The sequence below is a fragment of the Haemaphysalis longicornis genome, unplaced genomic scaffold (assembly GCF_048455015.1).
Source record: "Haemaphysalis longicornis isolate Haplotype H1 unplaced genomic scaffold, Haemaphysalis longicornis Haplotype H1 scaffold_14, whole genome shotgun sequence".
Lineage (NCBI taxonomy): Eukaryota > Metazoa > Arthropoda > Arachnida > Ixodida > Ixodidae > Haemaphysalis > Haemaphysalis longicornis.
In genome coordinates, this window is record NW_027526245.1 from 54,314,772 (window position 1) to 54,336,316 (window position 21,545).

The 21,545-nt window shown below is 46.2% G+C and overlaps 1 long non-coding RNA gene across 3 annotated transcripts in view; it reads left to right on the plus strand.

Moving 5' to 3' along the window:
- Nucleotides 1–10,698: 10,698 nt before the first annotated feature.
- LOC144165107 (uncharacterized) overlaps nt 10,699–21,545 on the plus strand; it is a 102,998-nt gene continuing 92,151 nt past the window's right edge. Inside the window, exon 1 of one of the 3 annotated variants that reach the window (XR_013321364.1) lies at nt 10,699–10,738. This is a non-coding gene — a long non-coding RNA (uncharacterized LOC144165107). Of the gene's footprint in view, nt 10,936–21,545 lie in introns of all 3 variants that reach the window. The other 2 variants (XR_013321365.1, XR_013321362.1) reach the window with 2 other exon arrangements.

The window sequence follows — 21,545 nt, forward strand, 5'->3', positions numbered from 1 at the left end:
ACACCGTGTCCGAGGAGGGAGGGAAGTGTTGGGCATGGTATCGCGCCCGCGCCAGGCGACGGTTTGTGTGATAAGTGGGGTGCATTTTGCGGGGGATAGGGAGGGGATAGAGGACCTCTCGATATTCTGGAGGGATGAGGAGGGTGGGGAGTAATTAAGACAAGCACTAAAACCCCCTATGTAGGCCCTCACATTCTCCACTTATGGGAAGCTAAAAGAAGCCTCATCAAACGCTGGAAACGACAGCGCCTAAATCGTCGTTTGAAAAGGAGGATAGCCCTTCTAACAGAAGAAGCAGCCTGCTATGCGGCTCACCTGTGCAAAAAAAAAAAAAAAAACTGGCTATCCCTTTGCGGCAGTCTCCGGGGCCAACTCAGTACATCAAAGACACGGAGACGGCTCAGATATCCTTTGTACCCTTGAAAAAGCAAGACCGAGTCAAAACAAACAATGCAAAAAATAATGTAGTTGCACCCAGGATATTCCAGTGCCCTCATGAAGTCCCTCCTTGACAAGCACCTCCCCGTTCACTCGAAAACGCCACTATCGCCGTACTCGGGACAGCTAAAACTCAAACTGAATGAAGATCCACATCTATGAAGTAAAAGCGGCCCTGCAGACCATCAGACGCAACACAGCCCGTGGGGTGGACGGCATAACTAGCAAGCTTCTAGCGAACTTGGATGATTATTCCACCATTAAACTCGCCGCCCACCTGAACACGGTATGGAGGTCGGGCCAACTTCCGGAAGAATGGAAGACGGCAGAGGGGCGCCTTATTCTGAAGCCTGGAAGGCCACAGAGCACCGAGAACCTGCGCCCGAGATCACTAACCTCGTGTTTGGGAAACCGTATAGAGCACGCCATCTACAAAAGGCTACAGCAGTACCTATAACAAAATAGCCTGTTCCCACATACCATGTGGGGATTTCGCAATCCCCTCTCCACGCAGGACATCCTTCTTCAACTGAAGGAAGAGGTTATGCTGAAATTCTCGAGGGATAACGCGAAATCCAACTTAGCCTTGGATTTAAAACGTGCGTTTGACAATGTCAGTCATACGGCCATACTTAAACAACTGAATGGCTTTAACTGCGGGGAACAAACCTAAAAATACATTCGAGACTTCCTCGACAGCCGAAAAGCCAGTCTGAAGGTGGGAAATGTAGAGTCCAATACAGTTTATCTCGGCATCAAGGACACATCCCAGGGTGCGGTCCTTTCCCTCTTGCTGTATAATATAGCCATCGTAGGCCATACCAGGCATACGCCATGGATTATACGTGGATGACATCACCATATGGGCCACTTATGGGTCACTGGGGGAAATGGAGACCAACCTACAGCAGGCAGCCGACATTGTCTGTGAATACGCACGACAATGTTGCCAAGCGTGTGCGCCGCAAAAATCTGATGTGCTTATCGTCTTACCACGTAAAAACACTCCTTTCGGGTCGCCAACCATCTCCCGAGAACGGGATGGCCACCCTATTGTTACAACTCAGGAGGTGTGATTCTTAGGCATGCTTCTACAAGAGCATCGCTCCAATACCAAACTGCTGAACCGACTTAAGCACACCACGGAGCAAGTCTCCCACATGATCCGCAGGGTCAGCACATAAACGAAAGGTATGCTAGAGGCGGATGTGCTAAGGCTAGTCGAAGCCTTAGTCATCTCTAGGGTTACTTATGCCATCACATACGCTGTGCTCTCAAAGGCTGAAAAGGACAAGGTAGAGATTATTATACGCAAGGCATACAAGCTGGCGTTGGGACTACCTGTCAGCACCTCGACTCAGAAACTACTAAACTTGGGAGTTTATAATACCTTTGATGTAATGCGAAGGCATGATAACCGCTGGTCATTAAGGGTAACGCAGTGGATCCCTAGAGAAGGCAAGCGTTGCAGGGGGCGGTAGAAAGTTAGATAGGCAGAAGAGATTAATACGTTTGCTGGGATAAATTGGTCACAGTTGGCACAGGACCGATGTAATTGGCGAATAATGGGAGAGGCCTTTGCCCTGCAGTGGGCGTAGATAGGCTGATGATGATGATGGTGATGATGATGAATACCTTTGATGAACTCCTCGAAGCTCATCATATGAACCAATAATTACGTCTGAGCTCCGCCTCCACCGGCAGAAAAATTCTGAACCAGCTGTGCCTGCGCTCACCGCTTCAACCATCCCTGGCCGATGGGACTCAGCTTCCCGATGAGATTCGCCAATTCATTGATGTGGCCCCACTGCCCCGGGACATGCATCAGACACACCTCCAGGATCGCAGAGACGCCAGATCGAAAGCAATCTTGAAAGAGTACGGCCAAAACTCTACCACAGTATACACGGACGCAGCCTCCTATCCCGGGAGGAGAGCTATGAGCGCTGTTATGACTACAGCTCAAGCCCTCCTCACACGTGCATCAATTCCTACCATCCATGCACTACAGGCAGAAGAAGTGGCCATAGCCCTAGCAATTTCTCTAACCCCTGCACAAATCATCATTACCGACTGCCAACAAGCACGCAGAACATTCTCAAACGGCTTCGTCTCACCCTGCGCCACACATATTCTACTGGAGCACCCTCCACAATACCGTGTAAGGATTATTTGGGCTCCCGCCCATGCGGACGTGCCCGGAACGAAGCTGCCCATCAGTGTGCCCGCGACCTGACACACCGGGCTAGTCAGGAGTTCGGCGAGCAGTGGCGTGTCTGTCACCTCTTGTCCTACACAGAAATCACGCAGCACTAGCGCCTGCAGCGAACCATGTACCCTCCTCCACACAAAAACCCCACAAGAGAACAAGAACACAAACTTTGAGGCGTTCAAACCAACACTTTCCCCACCCAACTAGAGCCCACATTCTGGCCCCCACCCTCTACTCTTCGGAATGCCTCTTCTGTCAGGCTCCGGGCACGCTTAACCATATTGTGTGGGGCTGCGATAAGAACCCCAACCTACCCCTCCTGCCCTTCCCCTCCCCTGAGCACTGAGACAGAGCACTGTGCAGCTCGGACCCTGACGACCAGCTTGGATGGTGAAGAGATCCAAAGAAGCCGGACGGTCTCAAGGGGTCCTGGAATAAGGACTGTTCCCCAAGGCGAACTGCTTCACAGGGACGTTTATTCCTTCTCCTCCAGGTAAGTAGACAGGTTAGGTATTTGAAGCCTGGACACGCAGTGTGTAAGGAAGACTAGAAAGCTAACGAATAAATATGGGAAGAACAGTGAATAATCAGACAGCCAAAGTAACCATAAAAGAACAAAGGCAGACTTAAGCAAATAAATGGAGAGAAAAACTGGACGCCAAAACGTACTTAGAGATGTACAGAGAAGACAAATTCGGCATAAGAAATGAACATTTTTACGACAATTCCAAGTTCAGTGCGTCATTTCTGAAGGTATAGAGCAGGTCTTTTGATAACTAAGAGGTTTATAAGGAAGTACACACAAAATGATGGGATATGCGTGGTCTGCGGAAAGAATTTATGCGGCACATAGTGTTGGAATGTGAGTGTATCTATCCAAAGCTACTTGAGGGAAATCTTGTCATTCGCGAAGCACTCGGATTTAAAAGTAGCACAGAGGGAGTTAACTTCAAGCCTACTGAGGCGACGGAATGAAGATTGGAATGCTGGTGGAAGAGCAGCCAGGAGAGAAATGTTGCCTTGCCCAGCTACAACCAGTAATGGATAAAATGTATTTTGAGTCTGCAGCAGCGCTAGCATTGAACCAGTAGCACAATATAGATGTATTGTATTAATTTGGTGAGATGACACGTACTCACCCTGTTGCAAAGGGGATATCATTATCAAGCAAATCAATCACTCAGTCAATCACACACACACACACACACACACACACACGCACACACACACACACGCACATGCACGCACACACACACAGACAAACCAATCAACCAACAAACTATAAATAAATAAATAAATAAATAAATAAATAAATAAATAAATAAATAAATAAATAAATAAATAAATAAATAAATAAATAAAAATATATCAAGCACTGCCAGATAAACTTGCTCCGAGTATTATAGTGATTGGCCACCGAACGGCCTTGAACCGGAAACGGTGAGCCTCTGTGGACACACGGCGCGCGCGTTTTGCTTTTGCCCCGACTCGCGAGAGAAGGTGCGCAGGCGCCATACCCGACGCAGCGAGTTTTTTGGACAACCTAATCCAGCCCTAACCACCTCACTTGTATCCACCTGAAGGTCGAATGCCTGCTCTATGCCCTATTTTATGACACCAGAGTGGACATGCGAGCAGCGCCAACGGCGTTGCATTTGCCCGTGTTGTTTTATAAAGGCAATCTTTGCTTGCATTGCTTGTGCCATGGTTGCTCATGGTGTCCTAGGGTTCCGCCTGCTCGTGCACACTGTCGCAAAAAGTTATTGGGAACATCCCCGACAATAGAGTGAATTAGAACCGACAATAGAGTGAATTAGAATTATAGAGTGGTTCAAACGGGCCCCAAAATGTGAGAAAAAAATAGGGGTCGAACCGTTTAGGGCCGCTGCGAACGTTACCCCTCCATCGTAGCGCAGCGGGTACAGTACTGAGCTCCTACGCAAAAGACCCGAGTTCAAGTCCCGGCTAAGCCATCCTTTTTCTCTTTTACATTGGGCATAAAAAAGCGCCTAGATTCCACCGTGAACTGTGGCTGTGCATTAAATTATTGAATTTGTCTATGTTGTGTGGTTGTAAGTGGAGGAGGCGAGCATTTAAAACAACCAACACATAACACATTTTAAAAATAGCTACAGAGCGAACAGAAACAAGGACACATATATTAACACATCGCCCGCCTAAAAGATAAATGCGTAAGCATGCCCTCTCTGACCCTCTCCCAAAAAGAATTACATTTTTTGACCCCAGGTTAGTGCAGCACGTCTTTTTGCGGCGCAGAGCGAGTGGTGATGTGTGACGAGCAATGGGGATAAGAGACACTATCGTGTTAGTCTTGCTTTTCCTTGTATTTTTAAACCGTGGTGATATATATGTGCCCGAGCGGTAAAGAATAAACTGTTGTAAGTCAGCGCTGTGCGTGTCGTCTCCTTCTTCTCGTGTCTGTCAATTTGCGCTGTTCCCCTCCTTCAACTAACACATCGGCCATGAAATGGCTGGAAGCACTTCTGTAGCTTCCCTGCCTACTCCAAACGCGTACATAACCGGACACATATATTTCAGGGAGCCATCGGGGCAGCCACAGGCTAAGCAATGGGTCTGAGTTATTGCCATAAAGCGAAGAAAAACCACAAGGAGCACATGCAGCATCAAGGAAAGGTCCCGTCGTAGGCGAGGGCATGACAACAAAGTTTTAATCACCGCGAATAAAAGGCTTCAATTGCCAGAGATCGAAGTAACATCACACACTTCTGCTGTTACATGTAAGCCGAATCAGGCTGTAACTAAAAATAAACAAAACAATATTCTGGTGATTGTTCATCATTGCTTTGAAAAATTCTCTGTGAGGAATTTTTTTGAAGCCAATAATGTGATTAAACTAAATGGAACATGTCTCGTTACGATGTAACGTTTGCATGTATTGTGCTTCAGCGTGACGCAGCCGTGAACTCGTCGTCTGCGAGGAATGTATACCGTTGTATGTGCTTCTTCGCTTACGCAGACGACACGTATTCTCGGCAAAAAATGCTTCTAATATTATTGCGCTGTCTCCGGTCGCTTTCTAAAATTTTAATTTACACAAGCCGTTTTGGTGAGTATAGAGATGCAGCTTAATCATGCACATATAGAAACCGTGGCAGATATCGTTTCACAGAAACAACACCATCATTAAATTCTGTTTTTATTTAAATTTTTGAATACCGTGACCTTCATTGCAAACGACGTGCATAGTTGTGTTACACCTTTAAAATGGCATCATGTTTCGCTACAGCACACTCGTTTTATGGCCAACTTAACCACGGTGCACACAAAAAGGTTGTTTGGTGTGTTTTGTATAGATAAAAAAAAAAAAACAGAAAGGCTAGTTTTTGATTTGCACAAGGGGTTAGCTTATGCTATCTTTTTCCGCAGCAAAATAAAAGGCACTGGCTACATCACAGCTCCAAAAGTGTAACCAACAAAAGAGAAAAAGAACTGTCTCCTAGGGGGATTTGAACCCAAGTCTTTCGCGCATTAGCCGAGTACTGTATCTGTTGCGCGGCCATAGAGGGGTAACGCTCGCAGCGCCCCTAAATGGTTCCAATCCCTTTCTTGCCTCAATTTTAATGCATGGGCCTATGGGGCGTTTGAACGCCTCTATCTTCTAGTTCATTCTACCGACAGTAAGATGCGTACGACGCGGAAGTGCAACGAACAGTCCCATGTTTGTCCGCTGTAATAAAGCTGCAGTACTTCCAAGTTTTAATAAGCGAATTGCCTGCGATAGGGAGAGAAAATAAATTTAATGAGCAACGGTGATGTTAGCTTAGCTGTCGCTCTGCCTTGCTGCGCCATATGATGAAAGAATAAAAAAAAATTACAAAAATGTAAAGACGCCGAATGGCGCGCACATAGGTCTCAGTAAGATACAGAAAAATACGTTTTCACAATACTCTGTTTATTCTTGTCTGAAGGAACGCCAAAAAAGATTTATTTGCACGTACCCTGACTGGGACCCGACACAGGACGCAAAAGATACCCCAGAAAGTATGCTCAATCGCAAACTGTAGACAAACGTGCTTTGTTTCGTGCACTCCATTGGCTGAGCTCAGCCTCGCTGGTCATCCTTTTTTACTAAGTGCAAGGCGTATTTATAAAAAGGTTCGGTCATCCCAAAGTAACCTTGTGTGTGTGCTGCCGCATCGCATTTTCCATATCGTATTTTGTTAGACCATTGCAGGACGCAGTCAAGATTCTTATTGTTCGATTTTTATCATATCTATTGTTCGCTCTTGCGATTTTAACTTCCCAAGCATCAATTGATATACGGTTTTGGGGCAGGTTTTATCAGATTTTCAGAGCTTTCTAAAGTTTTTTTGTTCTGTCATCTCACAATCACAGTTAGTTACGAATCCTACCAGAGTGTCGCCTAACGCTACAAATAGAGTAGCTTCGGCAGTAATACCCATCGAAGTAATACTCCCATCCTCTTTTTACCAGAATGCGTCGCTTGAACTGCAGTGCACTCCCGTTAAGACGAACTCGGTAATGCGAATTATCGCGTATGCCGAACAACGTGGGGAAGTTTGGATTCCATAGTCCCAGTGCATCGAAAATCCGCTTAATATAAACAGCCTTGCATGTACTCTTCGTTTGAGACGAACAACTTTCGGAGTGACCACCACTGCAGGCGATTCTGGGAAGCGAACATGACAGTCTCGGCGAGGTGTGGCGGGGGCAATCACTCAACTGACGGTAAAGAAAAGTAAAAGGAGAGCGTAGCACCGAGCGAATTCGCGCAACGGAGGAAGGGGGGAGTGAGGAAAAAAGACACGCGGATAAAGGTTCCACTTCTCCCACCCTTGAACCCGCGAAACCAGCGGGAAAGCAGAAGGAAAAAATGAGCGAGGGCACGTTTTGTGGTGGCTCTGCTCTGGAGGAGAGAGACGAAAAATAGGAAGATCGAAAAGTAAAAAAAAGCGACAACGGAGACTTCGTGTTCGCGAACACAGCAGCTCTCCTGACCGATGCCGTTTCTCAGCGGGGCAATTTGAGTTCGCCTCAGTTGGCGTCGCGCGTCCAACCATGTCACACTCGCTACGCTGTCTCTGCTGCGTTGTCGCTTGAGGAGCAGATGTACGCTCTCCGTCGCAGCTTTTACTGGGTATAACGAGGCAAAAACACTTGAGACGTTTTTTTAAATGAGCCAGACACACCTAACACAAACTTTAGAAACAAGCAGAAGTTAGATACCGGACCCAAATGCAGCGTCATCAATACTACTATATGATGTATTTTACATGACAGCTAGGGGACGTTTATGGCCCCAAGTAATTAAAAATAATGCCGTGAATTTGATGAATATTTCGATGATGAGTTTGAATTTGGCTCATATAGAATTCAAACACGCCAGTTGGTGTGGCTTCTTATGAAAACTTTATATAAATTGACTATCAAGCATGGTGCGATTCAGTTTGGTGGAAAAGGCTACAAAAATATGCAACAGGAACTCAAGAACACTAGAAGTACCGCAGGAGATAAGGTGAGTCCTCTGGGCACCGTTAGCAGCTCTTTCAAAATTTTCCTCTAGAATAATTTTCGCGAGGGTGCCTGAAGGCACTCATAAAGTAAGCAAGCTCTTCATTGCGTTGTCATGACTTTCCAAAACGCTTCACAGGAAGGCTGCTCATGTCTTGTTCTTTACCTTAATGAAGTGGTTCGTACTCTCAGAGGGAGGGGGGATTTGCCAGTGCTTGTAAGCGGCGGCTATTTTGTTAGGTACTAAAATGGTAAACGTGGAAGTAAAAATAATATAACTATAGTTACTTCGGAAGGTTGGGTAAGACGACATGAAATCATTGTTTGACATTTCTGAGTTTCATTTCGTTCACTTTTTCTTCTGTACACTATGTCATTGACATCTGCGGTAAATCATTTCGGCCACCTCCTAATTGCCGTCTGAATTCATAATCAGCCAGCTCCGAAAAGCAATGAAAAAAATACTACCGGAAACACCCACAAAACACTCCAAACAGTCAATCTAAAAGGAAACTCTCATTGGGCAAATGGATTTGGCTCATTTTGATTCGTCAAACCGCAGGCTCTGGCTCAATTCCGATACGAACTACGATCTGCGTACGCGTTTTCAGGGCGTTATCTCAACTAATTTTTTGCAACCTCTTTTTTAGGGGAAAGTTGACGAATTTTTCTTGTCACTGCAGTTTTATCTGATTCAGTTTCGGTTTCTGGATATGGCTCATTTCGAAAAAAACCGCCTCACTTGAAGACAGTCGTCTGTAAAGTTGCGCACTGAAATTATTTTTTTTACTCTTCCTTCATTATAAGTCTACTTCATTCGCCTTTTCGCCGTCTTAAAACAAGATATTTGCACGTACCTGGCCGTGTTGCCGATTCTTTTTTTCGAGGGCTTCTGATAAGACGCACATCTCAAAAGACGAACAAACTATCATGGTACCTTCGAGTTCGTCTTAACGGCAGGTCACTCTAGTTCTGAACTACCAAGGCGCTGTACTGGGCTAGTTGGTACATGTTTGATTGGAATAAAAACCAGCGGAAAACACAGGACACAGAAGAAAACGACGGGGCAAGCTCGCACTAACAACTGAAACAAACAAGGCTCTTGAACACCTAGAAATACCCTACCGGCAACATCATGTGTATGTGTGAATAACAATGTGTCCCATGAACGAAATGTTAACAATCAACCACCACGTTTAAAAAGTTCAGCTCTTAGATAGACAGGAGCAATGACGTGTCACTGACGCAATTGTTTCTCCCTTTCATTAAATAGAAAGATTCCGGAATATCCCTTTGGGTTCTTGTACTTGCCCAGCCTAATATGGTAGCGTTGCTACCATATTACTACTATTTTACACATTTACATTGCTACTATGTTACACATTTTATATTTTCACACTACGAATGAGCTGCCTGTAAATCTGCAATAAAAGCTAGTCTGTATCATCCTAATCGGTCATCTCGTGGAAAAGTGCACCGTTTAACAACTCTTCATAAACTGTAACACCATGTAATCTTCGTCACGAACCTATACTACAGGCACAATAATTCCCTCATCGCATCGATAACCATCCCAAGGAGGGGGGGGGGCTATTACTTATAACACTAATACAGCTGTCCAGCCGGTCTAACGTTTTTTCCTGTGCATGTTATCATCACCTTCTTTCCAAAATTTTGGCTGGTATTGATGGCTCTATTTTTCCGGACACTCCAGATAACACGGTACACTCAAAAATAATAATGTATTTTTTGTTTCTTCGCACGGGGTTGTTTTTTTTGTGATCGTACTAAGGCTGCATTTTATTTGTTTTTCTTTGTGTTCTTAACCCATGATCTGCTATAAAATGTTCTCCCCTTTTCTGCAGTTATACTTGGCCTTAACATGGAAAAACAAACAAAATGCAATGAAATATATGCCCATCCAAACGAAAGTCCTGAAACACAACCATTGAGTTAAGCGATAGTCACTGATTGTCGTATGGTCGTGTCATATTCATAGAAGAAAGACATAATACTAGTCTTGCCTGAGAGCGCAGTCGTCACCGTGAATAAGTACTCTTTAAATAAATTTTATACCTACCTTTTATTAACACATGAATACCAAACGGGCGGATTGTATAAGGTGGTCCAGAAAGGCATACATAGGTCAAGCACAAGTCTAGTAAGAACGCTTAGGTGATAAAAAATCCTTTAGTAGCAGAGTAATCCTCTCCTTCTTGAATTACGTGAAAATATAAAGTTAAGTATTGTGGCTGTCATTTGGAAGCAGTATTTTCTTGTTACGTCAACCGAGTACTCAGAATCTCCTTTTAGGTAACTCAAGTTGCATACGAAAGTACAGATTGATAGTTTAAAGCATGCGTCAGAGATATGTGAAAGGGTCTAGTGTCAACGACACAAAGAAGAAGCCTTGTTCAGAGGTACGGGGCAAGCACAGCAACGTATTTTGTTATTTTATCAAATTCATAACCCAGCACATTTCATTATAACGTCAAGTTACTTGTTTGGGTATATATACCAAGTACCTACTTGACCGCTGTGCAGCTTAGGTTTCCAAAAAGGGTTCGGAGGCTGGTGAGCTGTCTTTTTATACATAGGCAAGAATCAACATTATGCTTTACGAGCGATTTTCATCATAATTTTCGCAAATGTCGAGTTTTGCTTGAGATGCATTTTTGTTCAAGAAAATATTGAACAAGTTGTAGGTGTCGGTATTAAGAACTGATACCGTCTACTCGTTAGCTTATTTTCTATTACGAGGTTGGACCAAGGTATGTTATAAGTTCACCTTCATAAGAAAATGTTTGCAAGTATCTTTCGAACACCCAATAGTTTCTTCAAGTTGTTGTAGAAAGGATAACGTGTATTACATATTGGGAGAAGGTCAGCGGGGTTGAACTGTATTTGAAGGGTATTGAATTCTAAATACTGTGCTGAGACGTAGCAACAGTTGATTACATAAAAGTAAACCACTTTTAATACGAAGTGTTGTCATCAATAAAATTTGTAGGCTTTTCCTAAAACGACCACTATGGTGGTACGGTATACAGAAGAAAAATCTGCGAACCTAATTAAAATAGAAGAGTAATATAACCAAGTCGACTACCCAGACTACAACAGGAGAAGCTTACAAAAACGCGGGTAATAAATGTTGTAGCAAATAAATATTGCAAGTTCTACCGGTTAGACAAAAAATGCAGCTTAGGTAGTCTGTGTGTATTCTTGGACTGAAATAAATTTTTGCTAGTCATAGAAGTCTGCGGGCAAACGGCGTTTTTTATTTTTATGATATTCAATTCCAAGCGGAAGCGGCTTGAAACCATGGTGTTATTTTCTTCATATTTGTTTTGTTGTGTTGGCAGGTATAAGTGAATGGTGTCTTTATTACGACACTAAAAGCTAAATGAAATGCTGTTTTAACTGAAAGATCATACGTTTAGTTGCTCTCTAGGCTTTTGTTAGACGAGCAACGATGCGTTATTTGCAGCGAAATAAATAAATAAAGCTGCCATTTTTCTCTACCCTTTCCTTTTCACTTTTCGTGACGTAGCCATTGCTTTACAAAGTTTGAAGCGAGGCACCGGTGCGGTATAGGTGCCCTCATTCTGGAAAAAAGTAGCTTTTACGTCGGCAAGCCATGGCCGACGCCGACAGCGTTTGTCTGGCCTAAGGGGCTAGCTTGGACTTCTATGATTTGACCTTGACGAATCGAGAAATGCTTTTAAATGCAGAGCATTTCTTTAATTAACGATGTCACCCGGCGTTGTCGGCGTGCCTCGGCGTCCGCAACAGCCGTTCCAGGTGCGCCCTCTCCTACACTCCTCCCCTCCCGCATCCCGCTACCCTCCTCGCTCTCAACAACAGGTCCGCACCCCTCCCCCTACACTATATAAAAAAATACTTACCGGCGCCTGGTTTCGATTCCACGACCCTGCGGGCGGAACGCAAGGTACATGGTGCCCTACCCACTGCGCCACAAAGCCGACACAGAATGAAAGGCTACGAACGCGCCTTATATCGTTGACTCAAGCTGCTGATACAACGCATTCACTACCTGTGGGGGGAACGCGAGGTACATGGTGCTCTTCCTATTGCGCCACAAAACCGACACAGAATGAAAGGCTACGAACGCGCCTTATATCCTTGACTCATTCAAACTACGTCAACAAGCTGCTGATACAATGCATTCACTACCACCAACTCCCCAAACACTAAACGTTAACGCAATACACCCACCCCCTATGCGACGCATTTACTCGAGTCCCCCTGCGGGGATATGGGCCCTTTCTTTTTTTAACATATTAGTGATGCCATGGCAGTGACACCGCATCATCGTCATCATCACCAGCCTATCTAAGCCCACTGTAGGGAAAAGGCCTCTCCCATTATTCTCCAATTATCTCGGTCCTGTGCCAACTGTGACCAATTTATCCCCGCAAACTTCTTGATCTCATCTGCCCATCTAACTTTCTTCCACCCCCTGAAACGCTTGCCTTCTCTAGGGATCCACTCTGTTACCCTTAATGACCAGCGGTTATCTTGCCTTCGCATTACATGCCCTGCCCACGTCCATTTCATCTTCTTAATTTCTACTAATATGTCTTTAACACCAGTTTGCTCCCTGACCCACTCCGCTCTCTTCTTGTCCCTTAATGTTACACCTATCATTTTCCGCTCCATTTCCCGCTGAGTCGTTCTCAATTTAAGTTGAACCCTCTTAGTGAGCCTCCAAGTTTTTTCGCCGTAGGTGAGTACCGGTAAGATGCAGCTGTCATACACTTTCTTCTTCAGCGACAATGGTAGGCTGCTATTCATTATCTGAGAATGTCTGCCATATGCACCCCACCCCATTCTGATCCTTCTAATTATCTCTGCCTCATGGTTGGGATCTGGGGTCACAACATGGCCTAAGTAGATATATTCGCTTCCACTTCCACTGCCTCGCCACCTATCTCAAACTGCTGTGCTGTCCCGAGGTTATTGATCATTAGTTTAGTTTTCTGCATATTATTTTCAGGCCCACGGTTCTACTCTGTTCGCCCAGTGCGGAAAGCATGCTTTGCAATTCGTCCCCCGAGTTACTTAGCAAGGCAAGGTCATCAGCAAATCTGAGATTACTGAGGTATTCTCCATTAACCCTTACTCCCACCTGTTCCCAATCCAACGTTCTGAATAGTTCTTGTAAGCATGCTGTGAACAACAATGGAGAGATTGTGTCTCCTTGTCTGACACCCTTCCTTATTGGTATTTTACTGCTCTCCCTATGGAGGATGATGGTAGCTGTAGACCCATTGTAGATATCCTCTAGTATTCTTACATAATGCTCTGTGTGTCGTCATCTGTGTTCCTGTCCTCGTCTTTGCTGCGCTTTAATACGCCAGATGTACCAATTCGCCCAAACCAATACACTCCTGAGCTCATCTACCCCTTGGTTCCGTAATGCCTGAATGACTGCTAGGGTTTCGACCGAGTCAAATGCTTTCTCATAATCTATGAAGGCTATATATAGGGGTTCAGTATACTCAGCGCACTTTTCTATTACCTGATTGATCGTGTGAATATGGTCCATTGTTGAATAATCTTTACGGAACCCTGCTTGTTCTTTAGGTTGACTGAAATCTAAGGTTGCAGAGATTCGGTTAGCGATTACCTTGGTAAATACCTTGTAGACGACTGACAGTAAGCTGATCGGCCTATAAATTTTCAAATCCTTCATGTCGCCTTTCTTATGAATTAGGATAATGTTCGCGTTCGTCCAAGATTCCGGTACCATTGCGGTCATTAGTCATTGCGTATACATGTTTGCCAGTTTTTCAAGTACAATGTCTCCGCCATCCTTCAAGAGGTGTGCTGTTATCTGATCCTCACCAGGTGCTTTGCCCCCTTTCATTTCTTTCAAAGCCTTCCTTACGTCTTCGGTCCTTACTGGTGGGATGTCTATCTCCTCTGAACTACTGTCTCGTTCGGCATTATCCTGTATGTCCCGGCTACTGTACAGATCCCTATAGAGCTCCTCGGCCACTTTGACTATTTTATCCCTATTTGCCTTGCTTATGCCTAAGTGCATACATCTGATTTTTCCCCACGCCAAGACGTCTCTTCACTGCTTTCAGGCTACCTCCGTTCTTTACAGCGTATTCGATCCTCTCCATATTAAACTTCCGTATGTCAGCTCTCTTACGCTAATTGATTAGCTTCGACAGCTCGGCTAGTTCTATTCTGTCAGCTGCGGTAGAGATTCTCGTGGTTTGCCGTTTCCTGATTAGATCTTTCGTCTCCTGTGAAGGTTTACCAGTATCCTGTCTAGCCATAGTGCCCCCGACTTCTACTGGACACTCTGTGATGATGCGTGTAAGGTTTTCGCTCGCTTCCTGTGTCGTAGGCTCGGCTTTCTCGTTAAGAGCGGAATATCGGTTCTGCAGCGCGATCCTGAATTCTTCTACTTTACGTCTTACTGTTAGCTCATTTATCGGCTTCTTTCGTGCTAGCTTGTTGCGGTCCCTCCTCAAATGTAGCCTAATTCGAGATCTTACCATACGGTGGTCACTACACCTTACCTTTCCCAGCACTTCCGCATCCTGCACGACGCCAGGGTTATCGCATATATGAAGTGTATTTCATTTTTGTGCTCCCCATTCGGGCTCCTCCAGGTCCACTTCCGACTCTCCCGTTTACAGAAGAAGGTATTCATTATGCGCAGGTTATTCCGTTCTGCAAAGTCAACTAGTAAGTCCCCCCTGCTATTTCTACAGCCCAGACCATTGTTCCCAACTGCCTTGTCTCCAGCCTGATTCTTGCCTACTTTAGCATCGAAGTCCCCCATAACTACGGTATACTGTGTTTTTACTTTAGCCATTGCAGATTCCACATCTTCATAGAGGAGTTCCACTGCTTGGTCGTCGTGGCTGGATGTGGGCGCGTAGCCCTGCACCACCTTGAGCTTGTACCTCTTGTTGAGCCTAATTACAAGACGTGCTGCCCTTTTGTTAATGCTATAGTGCTCGTCTATGTTGCCAGCTCTGCTTTTATTGACTAGAAATCCCACTCACAGCTCTCTTCTGTCCTCTAGACCACAGTAACATATGACGTGTCCATTTTTCAGCACCGTGAGGGTCTCGCCTGCCCTCCTAGCCTCGCTAAGCCCTATTACATCCCATTTGATGCGCTTTAATTCCTCGAACAACACCTCGAGACTTGCTTTGCTAGATAAGGTTCGCGCGTTAAACGTTGCTAGGTTCAGATTCCATTGGCGGCCTGTCCAGATCCAGGGATTCTTAGCACCCTTTGTTGCGTCACAGGTCTCACCGCCGCCGTGGTCAGTTGCTTCTCAGCCGCTGGGGACTGAGGGCCGAGGGTTAATTGGCGTATTCAGGGGAGGTTGTGGCCGGTACTACACCAGGGTGACCAATCCTGGTCTGGTGAGGGAGTGCATTACCGGCAATGGTCGCCGGGGTCAGGCCACACCCCAAGCCCCTTTGTGAAACTCCATCAATACGCGGATTTTTTTTTAATCCGGTGGGAATTGTCCGGCACCGGGATTCGAACCACGGTCCTTCTGCACGCGAGGCGGGGGTTCTACCTCTACGCCATCGCTGCACCCGCATCAACCGCATCAACCGCTGCCAAAGGTAACACGACTACGAGGTGACACGTGAAACGGGTACGACGCGCGAGCCTTCTCGGAGGCCGCTCTAGCGAGTTCCCGCAGTGGCGCGCTACCGGCACGGTAAACAGTGCCTAAGTGAAATGCAATCAGTCGCGACCGCGCTAACCTCTTCCACCAGCTGACAACGAAGGTGCTTTTTGTACGCTCTTTGAATAAACCGCCGGACAGATATTACGGACTGCAAAGAGTAGTCCTTCCGGGCTCCCCCGGGCCCAAGCGTAGAGCTTTATGACACTTACTGATTATCAACAGCAGCTTCCGGCGAACGGAAGAACACACAATAATTACCCATTTACCCTTCACGGCTGATAAAGCTCGATCCGGGCGTGGGCACCCTTTACCGATAGTAATTTCCGCGCGTTGAGAACCGAAGGTTAGAAGCATAGGTGGGTCGGTTAAACACCTTGTTCCTTTTGCTGACCCACTCCCGGGGTAATTGCTTGCAGAAGCTCGGGGGTCCTTTGTCGCAGATTGTTGACTTCGCTGATTGCGCACCAATGTAGAGCACGTCGTTTGCAAAACAAAACTGTATACAAAGTGGCCAATTCTGAAGTATGAGGGCAGAAACTTGTGTCGCAATGTATAAAGGCTGTATTCTGTGTTTTGTTAAATAAAATGAGCTCACTAAAATCATTTATTCATGTTTATTTTACGCGCTCAACCCCTTACGAACTGTTTGTGTTAGGAAAAAATTTATAGATGCTTCTTCAATGATCTCTCGCCGTTCACTTTTGTGACGTCACAAACCATAGTACCCAAAATCGCACGGGGCGTCGACACCCGTTTTCATTTTTCTGGGGTTCTCTGCTTTGTTAAACAAATGCTAATCGCGAGAATGGTGTATTTAGATTCTCGGAACCATAATCTGTCGATAGAGGCAAACTTGTTTTAACCCTTTAGTGTCCTTTTAATTTTGAGCTTGGTCTGCTGGCGTTCGAAAAAAAATCCAAGAAGAAAACTTCTCCGGCGCGAGGCTCCTCGCACAACCTTCGCCCAGCTGTGTAGGAGGTGCAAAGCATCGCGAAGCTATGACGTCATCGCGCGTGCCGGCACCTCTCGACCTTCGAGAACGCACATCCCATAGTTTGTGGCGTGTTCTTTCGGTTGATATTTTCCTCGCCAGTTGACGTGAGTTTGCGCCTGAAGTTGTGGCATACTACAGCTCGCGACGCCGAGTTCGCGAAGCTGGTTCTTGCCGGTGCTGGTGATGCGAACCCGTTCACTTTGGGAGAGATGTGAATGCCTGCGGACAAACTATCCGGAGCTTTTAGTGATGGAGAACTTTCAGCGCAAATTTCGACAATTCATGTGAGGTAGAATAGCCAGATCTCCGCCAGCCCGGCTGTTTTTCCAGCCGTGCACCGCCAGTGCAAGGTGCGCTAATTTGTTTTCGATATCCCCTACGTACTCCAGCCGTGGCCTATCTCTGCACCCGCGTCCTTTGGCTTCAGTGTGTAACAATATTTACCGTTTTTACTGCAAAGCCCGTCCTTCCCTCCCCCAGTTTTTATTCCGGTGTCATCGATTTACTCGGCGTCGCTCCGGGGCTCCTCATCACCACCGCTGACACCTCTTTCACGACTATTTTCGCCCTAGGCTTCCCCGATGCCCCTTTGGCAAGTTGCGCAGTCGGCAGGTAACGGCGGTAGTGCGGTTATCAGACGATTGCAAAAAATAAAGGGAAGCACGGATTGGCGTAAAAAATGACTGATGATTACAGCACGTCCTAATCTGAAATTCCTGCGCAGCGCGAGCTGCAGCCTTCTCGTTCACGGCGCATTTCTGCTGCGTCGCAGGAAGTGTTCGCGTGATCTGCGAACGCACGGCGGCGTGCGCTACTCTGCTTCTCCTTCTGCTACTGCTACTCTGCTTCTACCTTGCAGTGCGGCGCCGCCACCGGTCAGCATATTGCTAGAGAGAGAGAGAGAGAGAGAATAGTCTTTAATGATACTGGTGAGGTTAGCCTGGCCAAGGCGCCTAGCTTGCTACACCAGATGTATCAAAAAATGAAATCGATGAAGAGATGATGATAATGAATGTGATGAAGATGATTCGCTCGTTAATAGAGTCTTGTTTAATGAGTCTGATCAAGTCCTGTGCTTCGCAGAAAAGACAACAGATCTTTTGTCACTTGAGATGCTCATTTAGAGTTCGACCAAGGGCCAGCATATTGCAAATCTTGTTTGAACCTCGTGTCTCGTGGTTCGGATTATCCCCGCACAAGGGAGCAGCGAGCGTGTTGTTGGATATCGTGTTTGAACCTCCCGCGCAAACGTCTCGTGGTTTGGATTAGCGGAGAATGGAACAGCGCTTGGGAGTGTCAGGGGGAGGTCGCTCCTCGGTGGCGACACATGAGACATGTGTGGGAAATGCAGTGAGTGTTATGATGCCGTAGCCGCACGTGTCGTAATCTACTTCACCTTTTGTTAGACGCTTCTCTCCGTTTTCTTTCTTTCGTAGCTGCTGCGTTCGCTCGCTCGGTTAGGCGGACATAAACTGATGCTGCTCCCGCGAAGCCCTGGTAACGGATGCCAAAGGGCTGTCTCCTAAACTGACCGAAACCCACCGTCACCATTTCCGCTCAAATTCTCTTCATCAAGTAGCGACGAATTCCTCCAGGTACAAGAGAAACTTCCCCAGTTGGAACGCCGGCTTCAGTCCATATTTTTTTTTTCAGCTTGGAAGGTCTTCCGAGCGACATTTTCGCAGGTGTGTGTGGGCCATCACTGGTTGGTGGTTTATGCGTACACGGTTAGCGGGTAGAAAAAGGGGGCGCGCCCGCCGAGCTAGGCGTCATACCGCTACCGATGTAAGGGTGGATGGGATGTTGGGAATTTAGATGTCTAATTACATGGCTCAATGCGGTTAGTCGGCTGTCCTTAATCGAGTGCTTCGGGTGTGGGTTGATGTGTTACAAAGACATCTCACACCCAGAGTAAGGTGCATACGAGGGAAAGCAAAGGGACAGCAACATGTTTGAACGCGAGAATAGAGCTCAAAGGCTTCCACGTTTTACATCGTTATGGCACGGACGCATGGCGTTCGTTTGGAAGAAGAAGAGCCAGAATTGAAGCGTTGGCCCGACCAGAACGGCGCATGGGCGCAAAAGCAACGGAAAGCTACTGGCGCCGCCGTTACCGCCTCAAATTCAGCTCGTCGAGTAGCGGCGAATCTCTGCCGGATGAACAGCTACTTGCCCACTGGGAACGCCGGCGTGAGCCAATATCACTCCTTAAGAGGGCTGTCAGGGGACATTTTCGACGGCGTCTGTCACTTCTAAGTACGCGCACATGACCGGTTAACGGTTTATGCGTGCGCAGGGGAGAATACTGGCAGGGAGGATGAGGTTTGCACGCGCAGCTATAGGTTTTGTGCCCGTACGGATGAATGGCATGTCCGTTGTGCTGGTGCAAGGTTTAAACGCGGACGTTAAACTGCCCAATGGGACCTATATGAAGTCCTTAGTGGTAGAGCGGATTGGGTTTGTGTGATAGGCTATGTTCAAACTACCGACGCAAGCGCCGTATCGTGATCTACGGACATAACGAAATGGCATGACACTCAGTTTGGTTGGCTGAGACTTGAAATGACGTCATTCTTTAAAGTTATTACGACAGTTGCGGATACGGTCTGAACCCGTCCTTGCACAAACAGTAAGATGCCCACGACGCGGGAGGGACACAGGCAGTTCCATGTTTATCCGCAAGAACAAAGCTTGCATCTCCTTGAGAGGTTCATTCAGATAATGAGCTAGGAAGCATACTGCTTCGCAAATTACAATAAACGTCTTTTGTTTGGTGCACTCCGTGGACTGCGTCCAGCTTTGCAGGTCATCCTTATTCGGAGTGGAAAGGCACTAATGTTTGTTTAATTTAACGCTTTTTTCGGAAACGTTATAACTGTTATAACGATGGGAATTCCTTAGTCAGGGGCTGCTAAAAATGCAATAAAAAAAGAAACCGAAATACGTTTTGTTCAGAGTATACAATAAATAGTTTAACTGCTCTACAATGCGGCGATTTCGCCAGAAAAAGAAGAACACAGAAATAAAAGCCCAATACCTTCTTGAAAGCATTAAAAACCGCTCGAGAAAGCTCTGGGAGCGAAACATGAAAAGACAGCCTGTGCCAAGCCTTTCTCGAGGAACTATTTTCAACCGTTGAAAAAATGAAATCAGAATAAAAAGTGAAATGAATTTTCTCACAGGAAGCAAAAAATAACGAAACCAGTGTGTAAAAAGAGTGGTAAACTAGCGTGATCCAGAGTAAACGCAATAAATTTATTTCTTGTGTTATTATGTGCAGCGCAGAGCGACAACAGGATATAGAATATGAAAGCACGAAGACGGCATTACACGCCTTTCTTGACGAGCCGAACTGGGCACAAGGCTGGGCCAATTTGGAAGCAGATAATTTAACTGCAGCTGGTAACTTGCGGGTCACGCGAAATCAGGATGTCAGTTGAGCTAGTGTTGCACACGACACGTCCAGTGCGCTCGCAAAAGGGTGAACTTCTTTGATCCCTGCTCAGTCAGCTTGATTTCGTCGTTCCACGTATTGTGCATGTTGCTGTTTTCCTCATACGCTACTTATTAATTTTTCTCGTGTAGAAAAATGCAGGCGCTCACGAATAAAAAAGCGAATCAGTTCAGCCGACGTTCCCAGAAAGCAGTGCAGCAGCCGAAAGCAGCTGACACTACGGTTATCAAGCAAACCTTGTTTAACAATGTCCATTTAGAACCGAGCAAAAGCAGTTTTTTGGCTTTCAAATGTGTCATGAGCTTTCGACAATTTGGGGCGCGCTTGGATATGTAGTCTTCTCGGTGGTCTTGTCCGCGCCCGAGATCGCGGTTTGAAGGATGGAAACAGGCTGCAACGCCGTTTGCGACATCGTCAGGCTTGTGGCCCTCCAGTGACAAAGCATCAAATTTGACAGCAAATTAATCGAAACGATTGATGTAGGTGGTGTCAAAATGCTTCTCGGATGCACGCGCACTCCTGGAGTCGGAGCTGAAGTCACGCATTTCTTGCCGGGGAATGGCTTCCTTACATTTCTGACGCTTTCTCCGTCGTTGTGTAAACACAACAGTGAAACGTTTTCCGTTGTGCCCTGATAGGACACAACACTTGTATATGTATATATACATATTCTTTTTTGATGCATTAAATTGGAAACGCGGTAGAGGGGTGTAGAATCGTGGTTTCTGGATGTCGGCGCTTCGGCAGCTCCCCCGAAGGACACGTAGACATGGGAGGAACTATACTACTGCCTCAGACTCTGTTGAGTGGTGTCTTGTATCCAACGGCCTGATAGGACACAACACTTGTTGACATCATTCTTTACGCGTACTATTTGGTCGCATAATAATGCACAGTGTGAGAAGCTCGCTGCGCGTTTATTCTCGCCCCAAGAACTCTGAAGAGACCGCGTTCCAGTCTCTGGGGGGAGCCCTACTCCACGAAGTGAGTGCCCCCATGCAGACGGCAGTGACACCACGCGGAAGCCAAAGGCAGCATACTGTTACGGGAATCAGAAAAAGAACAGTTGCACGTAGGTGCAGGGGATATACGCTGAGGGCGATGAAGGAGTGCGTGGCGCGGGCTTAGCTCTAGTTGTCATGGCCGTTTGTACATAGTTCATACATGTAAATACAACGCTGCTCCATCGTCAAATATTCGTTTCATGTTTACCTTGTCGCTACATAACAATGTGAAA